This window comes from Choloepus didactylus, chromosome 4, assembly GCF_015220235.1.
Source record: "Choloepus didactylus isolate mChoDid1 chromosome 4, mChoDid1.pri, whole genome shotgun sequence".
Classification (NCBI taxonomy): Eukaryota; Metazoa; Chordata; class Mammalia; order Pilosa; family Megalonychidae; genus Choloepus; species Choloepus didactylus.
The window spans coordinates 18,473,251-18,495,374 of record NC_051310.1 but is presented as its reverse complement, the minus strand read 5'-3'; the positions used below and the strand labels follow the sequence as shown (position 1 = coordinate 18,495,374).

The 22,124-nt window shown below is 41.6% G+C and overlaps 1 protein-coding gene across 1 annotated transcript in view; it reads left to right on the top strand.

The window, feature by feature from the left end:
- Positions 1-22,124, top strand: part of KCNK13 (potassium two pore domain channel subfamily K member 13) — a 128,715-nt gene that overhangs the window by 63,812 nt on the left and 42,779 nt on the right. The gene's annotated exons all lie outside the window — the stretch shown is intronic.

Genomic DNA, 22,124 nt, shown 5'->3' with positions numbered 1-22,124 from the left:
TTGGAATCATCTGAGAAGCTTTAAAGACTACTGATGCCTGGTTGCCACTCCCGCAGACTCTGATTTAAGTGGCCTGGGGCATGGTCTGGACTTCCAGAGTTTAAAAACCTCCTTAGGCAAGTCTAACGTACAGCCCAGTGTGGGAACCGCTGGTTGTAGACCTGACCGTAAATCCTTTCATCCTTCTTAATTACAGGAGCCCTTCCCCTTCCCTGGAGCCACGGAGGTCACATGCATTCTAACATCGATACATGTAGATGTAGATTGTAGCCTCTCTCCTTTCAGCTATGTCAGTTACACCCCATGGGCAAGGATTTTGTTGCATGCTTCTTTGTGTCTCCACCACCAGGAGGTGCACACTTCTGGTTCTTGGGATTTCCTTGTGAGTCACCCTGGAGAATGAAGGCTGGATGGCTGGTTTCTCTCCTGGAACCATGATGGTGCCTGTCCCGAGGTAGCTCCTTCATAGCTGCCTCACAGGGCTGGTTTCCTCCTCTGCTGGGTGGCTCTTAGCTCTGCTTGCAGCTGCTGGCACACCACTGCTGGCTTCCTGTGCAGAGCGGAGGCTTTGGGGTTCCCTCCAAATGTAGCCTGGGCAGAACCTACGCACTTGTTCACACTTAAAGCCAAAGTCAGATCAAAATCACTTCGCCTCTGCCAACCCAATGCATACTCCAGTGCCCAATGTGAACTGTGCCCTTGGAATATTTAGGCTGGAACCTGGTCTCATTTCAGCCCCTGGATGTAAGGGTTTCCAAGCACAGATAGTCGTTGGTTTTTTTTACAACAGCAGTGGATGGACCCTACCCCAGACCTAGTGACTCTGAATCTCTAAAAAGTGAATACTGGGAATCTGAGTTTTACCAAGCTCCCCCAAGTGATTCTGAGGGAGCCAGTCTACCATAGCTGAGAACCACACCACATCCTAAAAGGCACTAGCTCAGAACCAGGAAATCTTCTTACAAAGACGTCATGTCCAAGCCCCATCCCTGGAGAATTAACATCAGAAGGTCCCAGGTGAGGCTGAACCTTTGATTGTTTTACAGACTCCTCAGATGATTTAAATATGTCATCCTGATCTGATCCAGGGGTCAACAATCTTCTTCTGTAAAGAGCCAGATGGTAAATATTTCAGGGGTGCAGGCCATATGATCTCTGTAGCAACTGCTCAACTTTGCCATTGAAGTATGAAAGTAGCCATGAGCATGACATAAATGAGCAGAACCATGTTCCAATGACATTTGATTTACTAAAGACAGCAAACAGGCTGGCCTTAGCTGGTGGATCATAGTTTTATGACCTCTTCTAGAAGTACCTGGGGAGCCAAAACATGCCTTTCTGTCTCCAGGCCCATTAAATCAGAATCTCTGTGGGCGGTGTCCAGGCTCTGATAATTTTTTTAAAAGCATTTCAGGTGATTTTTCAATACATAGCCAGGATTAAGAACCATGGCTGGAATGCGCTGTCATTACACAAGTCATTCTAAAGAGCAGGATCTTGCTCTGGTACAAGGTTTAGCCTGTTCCTGAAGACTTTTTGTTTGTTTGTTTGTATATTTGCTTGGGTGTTTTTTTCATTGAAATGGAAGGATTCTAAGCACGTTATTCTATGCCCTGCCTTTCTAAAAAGACTTTTTTATTGAGATGTGACATATAACCACTAGAGTATACAAATCTTAAGTGTACAGCTTGATGGATTTTTACATTTGTTTTCACTCTTCTTTACATAGATTGCACCACCACCCAGATCAAAATACAGAACACTCAAAAGGAGCTCTTGTCCTTTCCAGTCATTACTCTCCTGAAGGTTTTCGAAACCTGCCTTTCAATCTATATTCTCCCATAATAGAGGTCACTAGGTCACCTAGTGTCTGACTATTCACGTTGCCCACAAACATTCTTGGCACTCTGGGGGCACAAGTAAAGTATATGGTATGGTTCTGACCCTTACACCACTTATATTCCAATTGGGATTTCCTAGTGCACTTTTGGTGGCTCTGGCACACTGCACCCTTGGAAAGGAGGCTCCCCATGCCCTGCTGGCCTGTGTGCATTCAGGGAGATTGAGGCCAGTCCAGAAGTTCCTATGCAGCAGTTACCTAAGCAGGATGCCACACGTCCATAGATTTCTCTGGTAAAGATTCACAAGCCCTGATGGATTTGAACAGTTTATTACTCACAACACATCAGACAGTGTGAGCTTCATGTTTGCATTGGTTACTCTTGCCCCTCAAGTACCAGACAGCGGTGAGCTGCAGAACCAGGTGGATGTGGTGTGCAGAGTGGGTCTCTGTCAAAACTGAGAAATGCTGAGCTCAGGAAACCCCCAGTCTTATGAGGGGCTGCTAGAAAATCTGCTCAATCTTTCCCTGGCAGGGAGAAATAATCTTTATTATCCTGGTCAGGAAACAAATTTGCCCTCTGACCCAGAGGGAGACATTATCTTTATTACCCTGGAATGACTCTGAGATGGCAAGGGAAATTCTAGCTTAATAAAAGAGAATGGAATGTAAGCAAATCTGCTCCCTGCCCCAGAGCAGCTGTGCAAACATCCTTGAACAAAGCTGTCAATGCCCTTTACTCAGAAGACACACAAAAACCTGAAATGATCTCCCAACAGGCCAACATGCAAAGAAAGCAGAGATGAGTTACAGAGATGAAAATAGAGATGTCTTCCATTTCAGGGGCTGGGTCCTGCTGCCCCTAAGGCAGACCACCTCCTCTTGGTTTAGTCATATGAGCCAGTTCCCCTTTTCAGCTTACACTGGTTTGAATCGGGAGTCTATCTTTTTACCAGTGAATGAGTTCTAAGCAAAGTGTGATGTACCCATGTGGTTTCTACTCTTCTAAGTCTTCTCAAACTCAGTAACAGCTACCAGCTCATAACAGATGTCAAAGAAGCAACAGAATAACCACCCTCATCAGCTCAATGCCAGAGGTGAATTTCATTCATTGAGGGATTCCTCTTCTTAGAGAACATCTGGATCTCCTGTCTCAGATGCACTTCTGACATGGACAGATGGGTTTGGTCACCCCAAGACACCCGTAGACATTGCAGTGGGGCCCTGCTCCTGGCTCTGATTCCAGGATGGGGTGTCCAGGGACTTCCTGGCTCTTTGGAACATGCCCATTTGAGCTGGTGACCAACCCTGAAGTAGGAGGCACCCAACACTCCATCATTTCTATATCCTTAGGGCCTGACGCTGATGAGAATAGTGTTCCATAAATGTTCACTATTAGGAAAAATAGCTAATAATAATAATTAACATTGTGTTAAGTGTTTTAGAAGCCTTATGTCATTCAATCCTTACAGCAGGATTACGAGATGAGTTCCTGTTTTATACTTGAAAAAAACTGAGGCATAGGGAAGTTAAGTTCCCTGTCCAAAGCTTAGAGAGAGGTAGTAAATGATAGAGCTGAGAAACAGGTCTAAACAGGATGCCTTAGAGCCCCACAGCCCTTTCCACTCCAACCTGAACAGGTGGTGACTTGGACTCAGGGAGAGTTGTGCCTTTGCTTGGAAATTTCCCACCGCCCTTTCTTTGTTCCTTTCTATTTCTTCTAGAATAACTGGCCATCTGCTTTTTTAATTGTTGTTGAAATGTATTTTCTGAGTCAACCAAGTTTGCATTGTGCTCCCACTGGGTGCTCAGAGCCCCCATGCTAGGTGAACTTTGATTCCTGGTTTCCATTCTGCTCATGCATCAAATATGTATGAGTTGTGTGTGTGTGTGTGTGTGTGTGCATGCCTGTGTGTGCATGCATGCACCATTCCAACGAAGATAACCAAGTAATTCCCTCCAAGAGTTTACTTCTAATTTTATCTACTTCCTATTTACCCCAAGTAATCATCTTATATATTACATTCAGAAAAGTAGACCTATAACAAGCTGTGAGTGAGCCAACAGAGTCTTCTTTTGTTTTCCTGATGGTGGACTTGGCAATATCCGTATTCAGCCATGTGGCACCTTCTGGTCAGAACTTAGCATTTTGAGCCAGTAAGAGGTCTCTTCACACCACCAAGCACTCAATATTGGCAACCAGCATTGCGAGTTACATGGACCTGATTAACTGCAAACAAGGGCATCTGGCTGGGCAGTGTAGGAAGGGAATGGATGGAATGGGTATTTTCCCTTGTTATTTTGATGGAGCTGATGGTGGTCATTGAGATACCCTCTTTATCCAAGGGCCAAAGGTAACTTTTCAGCACTGGGGTTCAAGCAAAATATTTTTGTCAGGGGCTGGAGAGGGTGCTGCTCTCCTGACAAACATACTCCATAAACAGTTGTCTTTGGATTTTTTGTTTGTATACTTCCTAAAGGATTTTGAAAAACTCACACATTTTAAACTTGACACCTAGAATTTCATCATAAATGTCAGTAGTTGGTGAAGATGGATTTTTAGGTGCATCGTAAATATTAATATTTAAAACAAAATGGTTAGATCTCTCTTTTAAATGTATCCAATGGAATCTAAATAACATAGCAATTTGGTACCCACCAACCTCCATCCATTCTAAAAATAAGTGAGCAAGCTCTTCTATAACAATTGGAAAGTTTATGTTGTTTCATTTCCTTTTTGAGCCTCTGTATCCATTCCAATTCCCCCACATTACATTAGAAACTTATCCTAGAGTAATTTGTTTTATACTTAAAGGTCTTTCACTTATCATAATTCTCCTGTAATAAAAATATGCACATAAATTGAAATCTAATTCTTTAGAAATTTCCTATAATCAGAAGGCATGAAAGTTTTTTTTTAAAAATTTATGGATTATATTATTCTTCAATTATTAGTAATACACAGTTGATCAAAATGACATGATATGTAAAAATTTGGATAAATATTAAAAATTGAAAGTTTATTGAAAATACAGCTCTAAACGAGATGATGGGTCTTTGGCATTTTTTCCAATTAGTGTATTAATAAATGAGTGTTACTTATTGCTAAAAAGAATCAGGGTTTAGAATCAATTCTATTCCTTCTTGAATAGATGTATGCACCTAAAAAGTCTTATTTGTATAAACAGATAAATGGGAATGGAAGGAACGTTTGTTCAGCAATGCCACTCAATTCTTTGAATATCTTCTGAGTTACATGCCAACCGTCACATGCATTTTCATCAAAAAAATTATATTTCATGACCTATCAGTTGAAAACTCAGGTCCTGGTAAGTAAAGAATTGGAAATGACCACCACATCCTCATTCCAGGCCTTGGGAAGGGGGAAAAGAAGACAGCACATAAAATCTGGAAGTTGCCCACACCACTTCTTTGCTGGGAAACAAAAACTATTGGGAACTACGTAGCTTTTTGCCTAGATGGCCACGTGCTCAGCTCTCTTAGGGGCTTCTAATATTATGGAAGAAGGGGTGGAGTGTTTGGAGAGGAAAGACCATCTCTAGATGGGGAGTTTATTGCAGCCATAGATGGGACAGATGATGATGGTTAAGATGGTGACATTAACCATAGAGAGATACGGACTGACTGCCTGGAGAGACCTTTGGGAAGCATCATCAATAGGACTTGGAGGATTGGGCACAGACAGGGAGAGTGAGAGAGGCAACCAGTTGACGCCTGGGCTTCTGCCTTGTGGAACTGGGTGGGTGGCTGTGTCACTCTTTGCAGAGGTGGGGACGGCTCTGTAGAGCTTGCTGCAGAATGTAAGAATAATATATGTGTCTTATCAGAAGTGCAGGTTTATGTAAATATTGACTTTCATTGACAGGTTTCTGTTAAATTAATTAAGGAGAATGTTTTGTTAAAGGGGACAAGAGAAGAGAAGTTGCTGAAGTAGCACTTGGCAGCCTCTGCACTTCACCTCGCTTTAAGTACTGTGACTTCCTTAGGATGTGTTTTACACCCACACCAGGAAAACGCTCTGGGGAGGGGACACTGTCATGCCAGGGCCACATCATCAGCTAAATGGCATTCAATCATCTGCATGCATTGTAATGGGGTAGCTGGAGCACCAAGCAAAATGGATATCCTGGGTCCTGCTTCTGTTGTTTGGTGCTGGTTGTTTTACATGAACTCTATTTTACTTTCTCCCATGATAAATTTAGTGAATGCTCATTACAGGAAAAAAAGAAAAATCAGCAACTCCAGAGATGTTGACGGAAAGGGGGAGACCATTCCTTATCTCACCATCCAGGGCAACCACTTTGTTAGCATCTTGTTGGATTTTCTTTCAGCCTGATCTCTATGCATTTTTAACTTATGATTCCTAATCAAGCACCATAATATAAACATTTTTCATAATTTTGATAACTTCATAATAGTCTCTGTTAGGCATGTACTATATGGTATTTATCCATTCCCCCATAACTGGGCATTTAGATTGTGGCTGATTTTTTTCACTGCTATATATAATGCTGTGAGTAGTATGCTTATTATGAATAAAGCTATTTCTGTATTTAGTATGTTTTTCCCCTCAGAATAGAGTAACAGCGGTGAAATTTCTGGGACCTAGTTTATGAATATTTTAAGGTCTTTTGACCCATAATTTGAAACGGTTTTCCAAAAGAGTCATACCCACTTATATTTTAAAGGATTGTGTGTGAAATTGTTGGGTTTTATTTGGAAAGTGATATTCACAATGTGGCACAAGGCATTAATAACCACAAAAAAGGGAGAAGCTCTAACTTGGAGGAGACCAATATTAGAACTAATTTTAAAAATCGTGGCTGACTCTCTCTCTAGCTAAGCCAACTTCGCAGGTGAAATCACTGCCCTCCCCCCTATGTGATATCTGACACCCAGGGGAGTAAATCTCCCTGGAAATGTGGAATATGACTCCCGGGGAGGAATCTAGACCCGGCATCGTGGGATGGAGAACATCTTCTTGACCAAAAGGGGGATGTGAAAGGAAATGAAATAAGCTTCAGTGGCAGAAAGATTCCAAAAGGAGCTGAGAGGTCACTCTGGTGGGCACTCTTACGCACAATATAGACAACCCTTTTTAGGTTCTAATGAATTGGAATAGCTAGCAGTAAATACCTGAAACTATCAAATTACAACCCAAAACCCATGAATCTTGAAGATGATTGTATAAAAATGTAGCTTATGAAGGGTGACAATGTGATTGGGAAAGCCATATGGACCACACTCCCCTTTATCCAGTGTATGGATGAATGAGTAGAAAAATGGGGGGGGGGGGGGGGAGGCACCCAGTGTTCTTTTTTACTTTAATTATTCTTTTACACTTTAATTTTTATTCTTATTATTTTTGTGTGTGTGGTAATGAAAATGTTCAAAAATTAATTTTGGTGATGAACATACAACTATATAATGGTAGTGGGAAAAACTGAATGTATGCTTTGTATGACTGCATGGTATGTGAATATATATCAATAAAAATGAATTTTTAAAAAAAGACATAAGCACAAGGTTGTGGCTGCTTTGATTGTATGTTTTTTTAACTACTGCCATATTCAAAACACTGTGATGAGCATCAGGGGAAGCAAAAAGGAAAAGGCAAGGCCTGTCCTTAGAAACTCGCACTTAATACAGAAGATCAGAGCCACCAAGTGCTTAAAAGGTAACAGAATCCTAAAGACTGCCAAGTACTCAGGAAATACGGCTGATTCCAAGCCGGTAGCTCTCAACCCCAGCTGCACTCTAGAATCACCTGGGAGTTTTTAACAAATAGCAATGACCCTGGAGATTCTGATTTAATTGGTCTTTGGAGGGCTCTGGCATGAGTATTTTTTGTTTTAATCTTCTTGGTGAGTTTGATGCACACCTAGGACTAAAACCTTTGCTTAACTGAAATACTGAAAAGAGACCTGAGTGCTTCTTTATCCTAAACCGTCACAGTCTCTGTCCAGCAAACAATTACTTTTATGGATATAGCACTGAATCGGCAAAATGTCAGAGCAGCTGTAGAATTTGAAGAGTAGGCTGAATAATGCCACACACACCAAGATACCTACACCCTAATCGCTGGAACCTGTAAATAGGGATATTATCCTGGATTATTCCTGCGGACTCAATCTAATCATATGAGCCTTTAAAAGCAGAAGTCAGAGAGAGAAGATGGAAGAAGAGCAGGGAAGATTTGAAATGTGAAAAGGACTCCACCCACCATTTCTGGCTTTGAAGATGGAGAAAGAGGACTACCAGCCAAGGAATATGGGCAGACAACCTCCAGCAACAGGGAGCAGCCTTCAGCTGACAGCCAACAGAGAAACAGTGCCCTCGCTCTACAGTCACAAAGAACTGAATTCTGCCAACCCAAATGAGCAAGGAAATGGGTTTTCCCCCAGAGCCTCCAGAAAGGAACACAGCCTTGCTGACGCCTTGATTTTAGCCCACAGAGACCTAGGCTGGATTTCTAACTTGCAGAACTGTGAGATAGATTTGTGTTGTTTTAAGCTGCTACATTTGTGATAATTTGTTCCAGCAGCAATAGAAAAGTAATACTCTGAAGAATAAAATGATTAGTAAGACATCCTCCCTGTTGTCATGGGGCTTAGCAACTCAAATCTGCAACATTTGTATAAGCAAAAACAAATCAAGTTTGTACTAACTCTCAAGAGTTAGGCTCAAGGAGCTGTTGAATTGGAGTGCCCTGGGTGTTAGGCAAAGTGTGAGGCAGGCGTTCTGTGCTTTTTGATGTAAAGAAACTGAGAAACCTGATAATATAGACTAAAGGAAAGGAAATTTTTGTAGTGAAAATATAGAAAGGACTGATGAATAAGAAAGGGCAGAGAATCCTAAAGAATCAACAAAACAACTACTAGAACTAATAAGCGAATTTAGCAAGGTTTAGGATAATGTTTCATCTGTTAAAATCAGCTTTATTTTTATATACTACAGCAAACAATTGGAAAAGAAAGTGTTTAAATTCCATTTACAATAGCATCAAAAAACACAAAATATTTCTGAATGAGTTTACAAAAGATGTGCATGAATCTTACTAAGAAGATTGAAATAAATGGAGAGTTATACCTCATTTGTGTATTAAGATGTCAATTCTCCCCAAAATATATTCAACACAAACCTAATCAGAATCCCACAAGGCCAAACAATGAACAATCAGAACAAGAAATCAAGAAAATAATTCCATTCACAATAGCAAGTAAAAGAATTAAACATCTAGGAATAAATCTAACCAAGGATGTAAAGGACTTGTACACAGAAAACTACAAAACATTGCTAAAAGAAATAAAAGAAGACCTAAATAAATGGAAGGATTAGAAGACCAAATGTCATTAAGATGTCAATACTAGCCAAAGCAATTTACAGTCAATGCAATTCCAATCAAAATTACAACAGCCTTCTATGCAGAAGTAGAAAAGCCAATCATCAAATTTATATGGAAGGGTTAGGAGCCCAAATAGCTAGAGACGTTTTGAAAGAGAAGAACAAAAAGTTGGAGGACTCACACTTCCCGATCTTACAACATATTAATCAAAGCAGTAATCAAAATAGCATGTTCTGGTGCAAAGACAGACATATAGATGAATGGAATAGAATTGAGAGCTCAGAAATCAACCCTCACATTTATAGCCAACTGATTTTTGACAAAGTAGCAAAGACTACTCAATTGGAAAGAACAGTCTCTTCAACAAACGGTGCTGGGAAGACTGAATCTCCATTTGCAAAAAAAAAAAACAAAAACGGGGATCCCTACTCACACCATATACAAAAATCAACTCAAAATGGATAAAAGGCCTAAATATAAAAGCTAGAACTATCAATCTCCTTGAAGAAAGCGTGGAGAAGCATCTTCAGGACCTTGTGTTAGGCAGAAAAAGGATATCAGGTTAAAAAAAAAAATAGGCAATCTGAAGAAAGTATGGACTTTGAGTAATAATAATGTGTTGATATTAATTTATTTTTTTAAAACAGCTTTATTGAGATAAAACTCATATACCATACAATTTACCTAGATAAAATTTATAATTCAGTGGTTTTTAGTATATTCACAGTATATAAGATTGTCATCATAGGCAATTTTAGAACATTTTCATCAACCCCCAAAATGAAACTCCATATCTATTATCAGTCATCACCAATTTCTCTTCCCCACCTGCCAGTACTAGACAACTACTAATCCACTTTCTGTTTTTATAGATTTGCCCATTCTGGACATTTCGAGTAAATTGAATCATGCAATATGTGACCTTTTATGTCTGGCTTTTTTCACTTAGCATAGTGTTTTTAAGGTTCATTCATGTTGTAGCAGGTATTAGTACTTCATTTCTAATTATTGCTGAATAATATTGTGCTGTATGGATATACCACATTTTATTTGTCCATTCATCTCTTGATAGATATCTGAATTTTCACTTTTTGGCTAGTATGAATAATGCTGCCATAAACGTTCATGCATCAGGTAGCAGCTCCCATTCTTTAGCTCTTTCCATGGACCAGGCGTTGAGCTAAGTGCTCTGCATTATAATCTCCTTTAAACCTCAGACTATTGTACTATTGTTTGTCCCTCATTTGACCAATTGGGAAACTGAACTACAGAGAAATGTGTTAAATCTCTTTTCTGGATGGCAGGAGTATGGGTGATTTTTAATTTCTCTAATTTTCGGTATTTTCTGAACTTTCTACAAAGAATATGTATTACTCTTATAATCAGAAAAAAGAAATGTTAAAAACAGACAAAAAACCTTAGAACTGTTAATTTGCAACCTAATAAATCCCAATTGAAAAAGCAAAAAGAAAAAACAAAACAAACAAACAAAAACAGACAAGAAAGCAATCGCTGAGAAGAAAATACTTTTGCAGATGATGGGGCTGCCCTCTGTTGGGTATTACGGAGTCGCAGTGGCTCATTCATCGTGGGCAAGGCTGGGTTGAGAACTTTTACCTTGCCTGCCAAGCTCCCTAAAGCATCCCAGCTTTCTTGTAAAGTCACCTGCAAAGACCTTACTTGGCACATTGTTACTTGCAGAGGAATTGGGTCCCATGGCTCATTTAGGGGACTAACACATCCACGCTGCTGACCAGTTCCTCTAATAAAAACACACGAATCTGCACCTAATTCTACAACAGGGACTAATTCAAAAAGAAAACAAAGATAAGGATGGAGTAGGTTTCAGGAAAGAAAACCCTGTATGTGTTTGATGACTTCTTGGCAAAGCACGGAGAGGAAGTGGGGCTCTGGCCAGCGGCTCCTTGGGCAGCCCCAGGGCCCATCGCCCTTGCAAGGGCATGTGCTCAACATTTATCTTACTTAGACCCGAGGGAAGGAAGGTGCTAAGGTTCACTGACATCTCAAACTGTTCCAAGGCTGATAACGTGTGCTACACGTCAGTGATTTTCCAGATTTTCCAGAATAGAGATGTTGAGGTTCTATTGTTTTCCGCTTGATGGCCACGGCCCAGGGTCAAGTCTGAGAAGACTTTGGCCGCCTCTGTTAGCAGAAGGAGGATGATTTTCAGAGACCCACAGAAGACAGCACGTAATGTCATCAGTAGGATGTGGCTCCCGCCTCACGGGTGGGCGGGAGACGTGTTCTGGCCCGAGTGGAAGGTTGGAGGGCATCTGGCTTTCTTTCCAGCTGTGATCGCACGCTCATGGCCTCTTCATGAAAGGAAGCTTTCTGGCTGTCTGCTTAGGTTTTTATCTCTGATTGAGTTTAGGGACCTGGCATTGTTCACAGAGTGTTTAAGTTTCCCAGGGAGCCTGATGTGACTTAGTCAGAAGGGTCTGCATTCACCGTGACAGGCAGGAATGCTGAGCAGCTGATTTCCTCCCCCGGAGAGATCAGGACGTGCATCCAGCTGTCACAGCTCGCCTGGCACAGATGGAATGACCAGGATGCTGGGAGCTCAGGGACAAGCCACAGGCCAGTGGCTGCCTGCACAAGCTATCTGCAGGGCCTGCACACCCGGCCTGGGGAAGCCAAGGCCAGGGTGGCTGCAGACTGGCCGAGGCAGAAATGAGTTACCTGACAGGGAGGGTGGACGGAGGGTGGGGGAGAGCAGGTGGGGTGGGACGAGCAGAAGCCTGGATGTCAAGGAGGTTGGCACACGTTGGGAGTGCACACCTCATGTCTCTCGCCTGCTGCTTCCTCATTTCCTGCCAAATGAAACAGATGGCTTGGCTGGTCCCCGTGGTAGTTTGCAGATCAGCCCTTCTCTCAGCACAGAGCTTCGCTTCTGTTCTTATGGTTCCTGTGGAATGGGTCCATTCTACTTGGGAACAGGCAGCTGGAAGCAGGCAGCTGCTGCCTGAAGTGGGGGGTGTGGGGACAGGGGATCTGGAAACCCTCTTGGCAAGTAAATCCTGAACCCAGGTGAATCCTTTAATGAGTACCCCACAGAAGGCATAAGGAAAGCTTCTCACTAGAACAAGGCACAGGCTTACTAATTGATTAACAGGAGGATTTGGTTTTTATTTTTGTTTTTTTTACTTTTAGCAAAACCTGAATTGTCTAAGGTTTCACAGAAAACAAAATCATTGATACCAGTGGTCAGTTATTACAACCAGCACAGCACACAGCGGTGTGTAATGAAGTGGTGCCTTCCTCACTGTCTCCCCAACTGAGATGTTAACTATTTTGCATGATGAGTGAAGGCTCCAGAACGGACTGAGCGGGAGAGAGGGAAGGGTCTCCAGTCCCCACACCCCTCATGCCAGGCTCAACAAAGGCCATCGAACCAGCCAGTCTGGTTTTTTTAAAATGCAATTTTATTGAGATATATTCACATACCATACAAACCATCAGAAGTATACAATCACTGGCTCACAGTTTCATTACATAGCTGTGCATACATCCCCATGATCAATTTTAGAACATTTACATTACCCCAGAAAAGAAATAAAAATGAAAAAGAAAACCCAAATCCTCCTTTACCCTTTATTCTCCCTATTATTGACCCATGGTATTGGTGTGGTACATGCTGTTGATGAAAGAATGTTAAAATATTACTGTTAACTATAGTCCATAGTTTGCAAAAGGTACTTTTTTCCCCATATACCCTTCTTTTATTAACTCCTTGTAATAGTGTCATACATCTGTTCTAGTTCATGAAAAGCTGTTTTATATTTGTACTGTTAATCATAGACATTGTCTACCACAAGTTTCACTGTTATACAGTCCCATGTTTTAACCTCCAACTTTCCTTCTGATTACACACATGACTCTAAACTTCCCCTTTCTACCACATTCATGCACCATTCGGTCCTGTTAACTATTCTCACAATAATGTACTACTGTCACCTCTGTCCATTTCCAAACATTTAAGTTCAACCTAGTTGAACATTCTGCACATAGTAAGCAACCTTTCCCCCTTCTTTAGCCTCATTCTATATTCTGATAAACTATACTCTATATTTTATGTCTATGATTTTACGTATTATAATTAGTTCACATCAGTGAGATCATACAATATTCGTCCTTTTGTGTCTGGCTTATTTCACTTAACATAATGTTGTCAAGGTTCATCCACGTTGTCACGTATTTCAGGACCTCATTCCTTCTTACTGCTAAATAATATTCCATCATATGTATATACCACATTTTGCTTGTCCATTCATCTGTTGTGGACACTTGGGTTATTTCCATCTTTTGGCAATTGTGAAAAATGCCGCTATGAACATTGGTGTGCAAATGTCTGTTCAAGTCCTGCTTTCAGATCTTCCAGGTATATCCCAAGTAGCAGGATGGCCAGGTCATAAGGCAACTTGATACTTAGCTTCCTGAGGAACTGCCGAAATGTCCTCCACAGCGTCTGTGCCATTCTACATTCCCACCAGCAGTGAATACGTGTGGCTATTTCTCCACATCCTCTCCAGCACTTGTGGTTTCCTGTTTGTTTAATAGCAGCCATTCTAGTAGGTGTGAGAGGCCCAGTCTGTCTTAAACACTTCTTGGGACAGTGAAAGCCCACCACCAGTTCGGGTTTTAAAGTCAGTGGGCCACTGTGGTTAGCATCCCTGTGTATTATTCCTCTGGCTGAGACAGATGATGAAAGAGAAGTGAAAAGAAAGGCAAAGCAAGAGTCACAAAGTAGCAAAACCGGCAGTGAAACATAGTTCATAGAACAAATGACCCCCCAGGTCATGGAGCGAGGCAATGAGATTTTCTACTTTGTATTTCTTCTTTTTATGTTTGTGCTCATTTTAAAAGAGCCAGAGTCAACACACAGAAAAAGTGATAAGCCACCTTTCACCTCTGTGACCTTTGGTTCCCTTTCAGCTCTGCTGCAGTGGAGGTTGCTGGAAACTTCACTCCGTGCTGAGGTTTATAGAGCAATGGTTTTGAATTTCCTGCCGGTAACAAGGTGTACGCTGAAATTAACAGTGTGCTTGTATTTTTCTAAATTTCAGCTTTTCTGCTTTGTGGCCAGTGCTCCTATTCTTGTTTAAAATTGACACGCTGGGCACAAATGAAAGAAAACTATTAGCTGTGAAGTGATTCCTAAAAATGGAGGAAATAAATGAGTTGTAACAATGTGAACAGTGTAATTGACTCCCAGCTGTGTGTTTATCACATGAGAACTGCAAATGTCAGAATTCATTTTCCCACTCAATGGTTTGACACAATGGTAATGAGCTGCTTACACACACGATTGTGCTTTTTTAAAGCCTGTAGCTTTTTATGATTAGAGATTGATTTCACTGTTAGCTTGGCAAATGATTTAGCTTTTAGTGTGGTGTCTGAATCAGTGCCACCTCTGAGGAGTCACTGTCATCCGTGAATTGTGGGGGATACACAGGGCTGATTAGTAGGTTCGTGGCAGTCTCTCCTTTAACCTGAGTCATTTGGAGTCATTTCCCTGATGATCACCATCCATAACAGAGAGTAGAATGTGGGATAAAAGAACAAGACATTCGAAGCCATTGATTTGACTTTTTACTTACAGTTTTTGTATTCTCAGCTCTTTTTTTCTGAAATGGAAATATCTTTATTATGTTCTCCTGTTTATAAAAGTGATAATATATGCTCATTGTAAAAAATAAATAAATAAATCAAGCAATTGAGAAATATGTCAAACGTAAAGTCCCATTGTGATCCTATTCACCCCCAAATAACTATTAGGAGTTTTCTATCTGTCCATCCAGATTTTTCTAAGCATACATAAAACATACATTATTGATTTTACTTTGTAACGGAGTCATGTGTCTGTTGATTTGCATAACTTCTTTTTTTTTTTTTCACAATGCGCTGACATTATATGGTAACTAAAAAGTGACAATGTGCTTAAAGCAGTTAGCCCAGCACCTGGTACATAGGGCTCAGTAAGTAGTGAGATTTATTAAAGTGAGATTTGGGGGTTGCCTTTGGCTTTCATACCTTTATTCTCTATTTACCATATATAATTGAGAGTTAATATAAAATGTCAGAGGACAGAGGCTTCCAGGAGGAAGCTAAAACTCTATCCTATTGCATTTGGTACAGGTTCTCTGAGATGACCACTCAAAGATGCTATGTACAGCTGTGTGATGTGTGTACTGCACAAAGGCATCTAATGGAGAGGGCAAGTGGAGAAGTAAAGTCCAATCTGCATGTGTTCCAAATCTTCACCCATGGGGCTGTATATGCCCTGAAAGGATCCTCTGTCTGATTGCACACAAGTTCCCAGACCAACTACTACTGGTCTACTAGTAAAAGGCTGCTTCTTATGGGGTGATATTATGTTATATCCTAGAAAACATCCTTGAAGATGTTGGTTTGGAACTTTGAGCTCCCCTAAAAGATATGCTGCTAACTCGGGCAGGTCTCCCAGAGAAAAGCTGGGCAATATCTGCCAGATGGGACCTGCACAGGCAGCCAAGTGCTAAGCTTGGAGGGCCTGGGGCTCCTGGATTCTAGACATGCCCAGGAAGAAGAGGCAGGGGTTGGAAGTGGGTGATAGAAGGAAACCACAGATAGGCAGTGTTTAGAAGGTGGTAGAAGGGGCTTCAGGGAAGTTGGCAAGATCCAGCAAGACATAAAGTGTTTGGTTTCATTAATCATTTACAGCATGGGATCTGGAAGGATAAAATAGCGTGAGGACCTGTATGGACCAGGCATCTGCTTGGCACTGGAGGTACGGCTGAGAGTAAGACAACAACCTCCATCCTTTCATGGAGCTTCCATCTGCTATGACAAGAACTTAAATGCATAAAGAGCTCATTTAAGATAGGGACCCATTCCGGTTTGCTAGAGCTTCATTGAAGGATGGCCGATGGCGTCTGGAACACCTCAGTCAGCTGGGAAGGCATGTGGCTGGCGTCTGCTGGTCCTTTGCTCCTGGGTTGTGTTTCAAAATGGCTTTCTCCAAAATGTCTCTGGGCTTCTGTCTTCACTCCTCTCTCTCAGCTCCTGTGTGTCCTTGCTTCTTTCTCCCAGGGCGTTTCTGTCTAAGCACCTGGAGGTCCTCTCGTAGCTTCTCCAGGGCAAACTCTGGGCTTCATCTCTTAGCTTAGCATCTCCAAGTGTCAGTGTCTGTGTCGGCTCTTGAACTCTCTTAAGTACTCCAGTGAACTAATCAAACCCCCCCCCCAAATGGACAGGGTCCACACCTTCACGGAAACAATCAAAAGGTTCCACCCAACAAGACTGGATTAAAAGATCATGGCTCTTCTGGGGGCCATAATAATTTCAAACCAGCACAGGACATGTGCTGTAAAAAAGAAAACAGACTGAGATGACAGCATGAAACAGAGGGGCAGGCTGTTCTGATAGGTGGCTAAGGGCCTGGGGAGGTGATATTTAAGCTGAGACCGGAAGTCAGCAGTGTGAGTGAAGAGCTGGGGAAGAGCACGCCAGGCAGAGGGAACAGCAGATACCAAGGCCCTGTGGCAGGTCCGTGCAGCTAAAGCAGAGTGAGCAAGGGAGAGGGTGTAACAAAGGGGGTTGAAGACAGGCAAGGTTTAGAGCTTGCAGGGCTTTGGAAGCCATGGTGAAGAGCTGGAGTTATTTCCTCTCATGCAATGAGAGGACACTGAAGGATTTTAAGCAAGGGAATGACAAGATCCAATTTATATTTTAAATGATCACTCTCATAATGAAAAATTAATATTAAAAAAACATACTCTGGTTGCTGGATGGAAATGGCGTTTAGCAGGGCAAGAGCAAAAGCAGAAAGACCCATTAGGAGAAGTGCAGGTGAGCCATGAGGTCTTCAAATGGGGGGCCACAATACAGATGGGGAGAAGTGGACAATTGAGATGTCAGGGATGCAGGACCCACAGTCTCAGGGGAGCCAGGCAGGTGACCATGAGCGAGACCAAGGCAGGGTGTGGGATCAGAGGTGGTTATAAGATCAAGCAGGAGACTGGACCCCAGAGCCTCTGAGCCATTAGGTAGGACTCCTTATATTCAAGAGTGAGATTCCTCCAGTGCCTGGTTTCTCCTAGAGTAAAAGACTTAAAAGTCATCTTCATTTCTTCTGGTTCTTGAAGACCCACCACTGAATTAGAACATTCTGGTTCTTGAAGGCCCATTAAGCAGCAATCAGCTTAAACATTTTAATATACCTTACTCCAGAGCAGTGGCTTCGATACTGGAGGGAAATGGAGCCCAGGAATGGAGCGATTAACTTAAATGTTGGAGGAGAGCAGGGGTCCACGAGTCATCATCCCTTCCATCCCAGTGCCTTCTCCAAAAGGCCTGATATCAAACTAGACAAACAGAAATAAATTGAATCCCATTTCATTTTAATGTTGCTCCTTTGAAAATCCCACAGGATTCTCTAAAAGATCCTGCTGTAGTCTCTGAATTGAGGGTTAAGGACATTGGATGGGAACTGAAGATAAATGTGTCAGTGACTTCTGTGGGTTTTAGGTTCCCAGATGAGAAAGGAATAAGCAAAAGTCATTTTTTCTCTGGGGCAGTGAATATTTTATGATCATTCCTCTTACCACTTTTGGCAGACTGGGAAACAAGTGAATAATGGTAACTTAAAACAGCATGAGGAGAGAGGGAAGATGGTGGCATAGAGAGGAGTGGAAGCTAAGTAGTCCCCCTGGAACAACTAAAAAAAAACCAGAAACAACTAGTAAATAATCCAGATTAACTGGGGGGGGGGGGGACAAACGAGACTGTCCACTCATCATACACCAACCTGAATTGGGAGGAATGCCCGAGATCACAGCATAAAATCTGTAAGTAAAACCTGCAGATCCAAGTCACGAGACCCCCTCCCCCATAGCCCAAGCTGCAAAGCCGCATGGTGCCAGAGAGAAGCTCTCTCCCAGCGAGCGAATATAGCTCAGCTGAGCTCCAACTGGGGTTTTAAGTAGTGGGTGTGAACTACTTACTACAGGTATGAATCCCCAAAAAACAGACAGAGGCTTTGGGTGACAACTGACCTTGGAGAGCCAGAGGGTCGCCTCAGACTAGGGCTGAAGGGGACTATCTGTTGTTTTTTCAGCTCAGTGGAGAAAGCCCCAGCCATTTTCAGTTCCCAGTGCTGTGACTCAGAGAAGGGTGGAGATAGCACAAGCAGAAAAAGAGACCATTGAAATGCTAATGACCTCCCCCTAGGGGGTCTATCCTCTCTAAGAGGAAAGGGGTAGGGCCATTTCCATTCAGAACCAGACCCCAGAGCCTGGGGGAACACGGCCATACCTCCTCACACCAGTCAAGAATTATAGGCTAACAGGTGCCACCTGCTGAGCAGAAAAGCGCAGTGACCTGAGGCATCACAGGGTGGAGCAATTTTCTAAGACACACCTTCAGGGAAACCAGATACTGAGTATTTCTTCCCTCTGGGACCTGAGCCTATTCTGGTCTGGGAAAACCTGATTGGGGTAACCAAGAAAACCATGCCTAGACAACAGAAAATTACAACCTACACTAAGAAAAACAAAGTTATGGCCCAGTCAAAGGAACAAAGGTACACTTCAACTGAGATACAGGAATTTAAACAACTAACGCTAAATCAATTCAAAAAGTTTAGAGAAGATTTCGCAAAAGAGATAGAGGCTGTAAAGAAAACACTGGCCATACATAAGGCAGAAATCAAAAGTTCAAAAAAACAACTAGTAGAATCTATGGAAATGAAAGGCACAACACAAGAGATGAAAGACATAATGGAAACATACAACAGCAGATCTCAAGAGGCAGAAGAAAACACTCAGGAACTGGAGAACAAAACACCTGAAAGCCTACACACAAAGGAGCAGATGGAGAAAAGAATGAAAAAATATGAGCAATGTTTCTGGGAACTTAAGAATGAAACAAAGTACAAGAATGTATGTATCATTGGTGTCCCCGAAGGAGAAGAGAAGGGAAAAGGGGCAGAGGCAATAATAGAGGAAATAATTAATGAAAATTTCCCATCTCTTATGAAAGACATAAAATTACAGATCCAAGAAGCGCAGCGTACTCCAAACAGAATAGACCTAAATAGGCCTATGCCAAGACACTTAATAATTAGATTATCAAATGTCAAAGACAAAGAGAGAATCCTGAAAGCAGCAAGAGAAAAGCAATCCATCACATACAAAGGAAGCTTAATAAGACTATGTGCGGATCTCTCAGCAGAAACCATGGAGGCAAGAAGGAAGTGGTGTGATATATTTAAGATACTGAAAGAGGAAAACTGCCAACCAAGAATCCTATATCCAGCAAAGCTGTCCTTCACATATGAGGAAGAGCTCAAAATATTTTCTGACAAACAGACAATGAGAGACTTCGTGAACAAGACACCCGCCCTACAGGAAATACTAAAGGGAGAACTACAGAGTGATAGGAGAAGACAGGGGTGCATGGTTTGGAACACAATTTGAGGGGATGGTAGCACAGCAATGTAAGTACACTGAACAAAGATAACTATGAATAAGGTTGAGAGAGGAAGGTTGGGAGCATGTGAGACACCAGAAGAAAGGAGGAAAGATAAAGACTGGGACTGTGTAACTTGGTGAAATCTAGAGTGTTCAACAATTGTGATAAAATGTGTAAATATGTTCTTTTACGAGGGAGAACAAGCAAATGTCAAGCTTGCAAGGTATTAGAACTGGGGAGTCATTGGGGGAGGGATGCAATCAACATAAACTAGAGACTGTAACTAACAGAATCATTGTATTAGGCTTCCTTTAATGTAACAAAGGTGATATACCAAGGTAAATGCAGATAAGAGGGGGGAATAGGGGAGGCATGTTAGACACTTGACATTGGTGGTGTTGTCTGACTCTTTACTCTACTTTGATTTAAGGTTATTTTTCCTTTTGCTGCTTCCTAGCTGTCTTTTTTTTTTTTTTTTCTTTTTTCCTCTTTCTTTTGCCTCTCTACCTTCTTTGACTCTCCCTTCTGCCTTGTGGAAGAAATGTAGATGCCCTTATATAGATAATGGTGAAGATGGTGAACACATAAATAAATCACCATACAGAGAACCATCGATTATTTACTTAGGATGGAATGTATGGTGTGTGAACAAAACCATATTAAAAGAAAAAAGGGTTGACAAAACCTCGAGGGCAATATACTGAGTGAAATAAGGCAGACACATAAGGACAAATATTATTGCAGGGTCTCGCTGATAGGAACTAATTATAATATGTAAACTCATAGACATGAAATATAAGGTACCAAGATATAGGACAAAGCTTAAGAATGGGGAGCGATTGCTTAGTATGAGCAGAATGTTCAGCTAGGGTGAACTTAAATGTTTGGAAATGAACAGAGGTGTTGGTAGCAAGATGTGAGAATAACTAACAGTGCCGAATGGTGTGTGAATGAAGTGGAAAGGGGAAGCTCAGAGTCATATATGTCACCAGAAGGAAAGTTGGAGATCAAAAGATGGGAATGTATAAAACTGAATCCTATGGTGGGCAATGTCTGTGATTAACTGTACAAATATTAGAAATCTCTTCCATGAACCAGAACAAATGTGTGACAATACAATTAGAATTTAATAATAGAGGAGCATATAGAGAAGAAATATATACCTATTGCAAACTATATACTACAGTTAGTAGTATTTCAACATTTTTTCATAAACAGTAACAAATGTACTATACCAACCCTATGAGTCAACAATTGAGGGGGGTTGGTTAGGGATAGGGGAGGATTAGAGTTTCCTTTTCTTTTTTTCTTTTTTAATCTTTCACTTTATTTCTCGTCTGGAGTAACGAAAATGTTCTAAAAATTGAACAAAATTTAAGTGTGGTGATGGATGCACAGCTGTATGAGGGTACCAGGAGCAACTGATTGTACACTTTGGATCTTTGGATAATTGTGTGGTATCTGAACAATCCCAATAAAAATTAAAAAGGAAAAAAAAAAAGCACACACCTAAAAGGTGGTGAAACAGTGACTCAAAAAAAAAAAAAAAAAAAAAAAACCAGCATGAGGTGGTGGGGTGGGAGTGGGGTGACAGGGCAGGAGATCGGGCTCTCAGCTCTCAGCCACCCACCTCTCACATTAGGGAAAGTCAGGCTGTTCCTCAGCATACCAAGGGAAGCTCCTAAGAAGAGTGAAGTAGAGGGAGGGCATCACCTCACCACTGATGACCCCCACTTTCCCCAGAGATGGGGGTCCTCCTGGACATCTAAGCTTCTCACACAAAACCAAGAAAACTGCACCCTGCAACCCCTGTTAGCAGCCCACTTAGGGCCCTCCCTGTCAGTCCTTTCCTCTTTCCTAGGAAGTGACTCTAAGATTGACCCCATTCCCAGGAAAATTTTCCCCATTGCAAACACTTACAAGGATGTGGCATCACACTTCAAGGCTCAACAGTAAAACCAGAGCTCTTTGTTGCAATCCACAGCTTTGGTCTTATACAGCTTCATTGAGATACAATTTATATATAATAATCTACACATATTTAAAGGATACAGTTGGATGACTATATATATATAATATATATCTATACACACACACACACACACACACACACACACACACACACCCATGTAACCATCACAACAATTAAGGTAATGAACATATCCATCACCCCCAAAAGTTTCCTTTGCCCCTTTGTAATGCATCTTTGTCTTCCCCATCCCCTAGGTAACCACTGAATGCTATGAACATTCATGAACAAATTTTTCTCTGAACAATAAATTTTCATTTCCCTTAGGTAAATACATGGAGTAGAATTGTTGGGTTAGGTGGTAATTCTATATTTAACCTTTTAAGGAACTGCCAGATTATTTTCCAAAGCAGTGTATGAGGGTTCCAATTTCTCCTCATCTTCGTGAACACTTGTAACCATTTGTCTTTTTTATTACA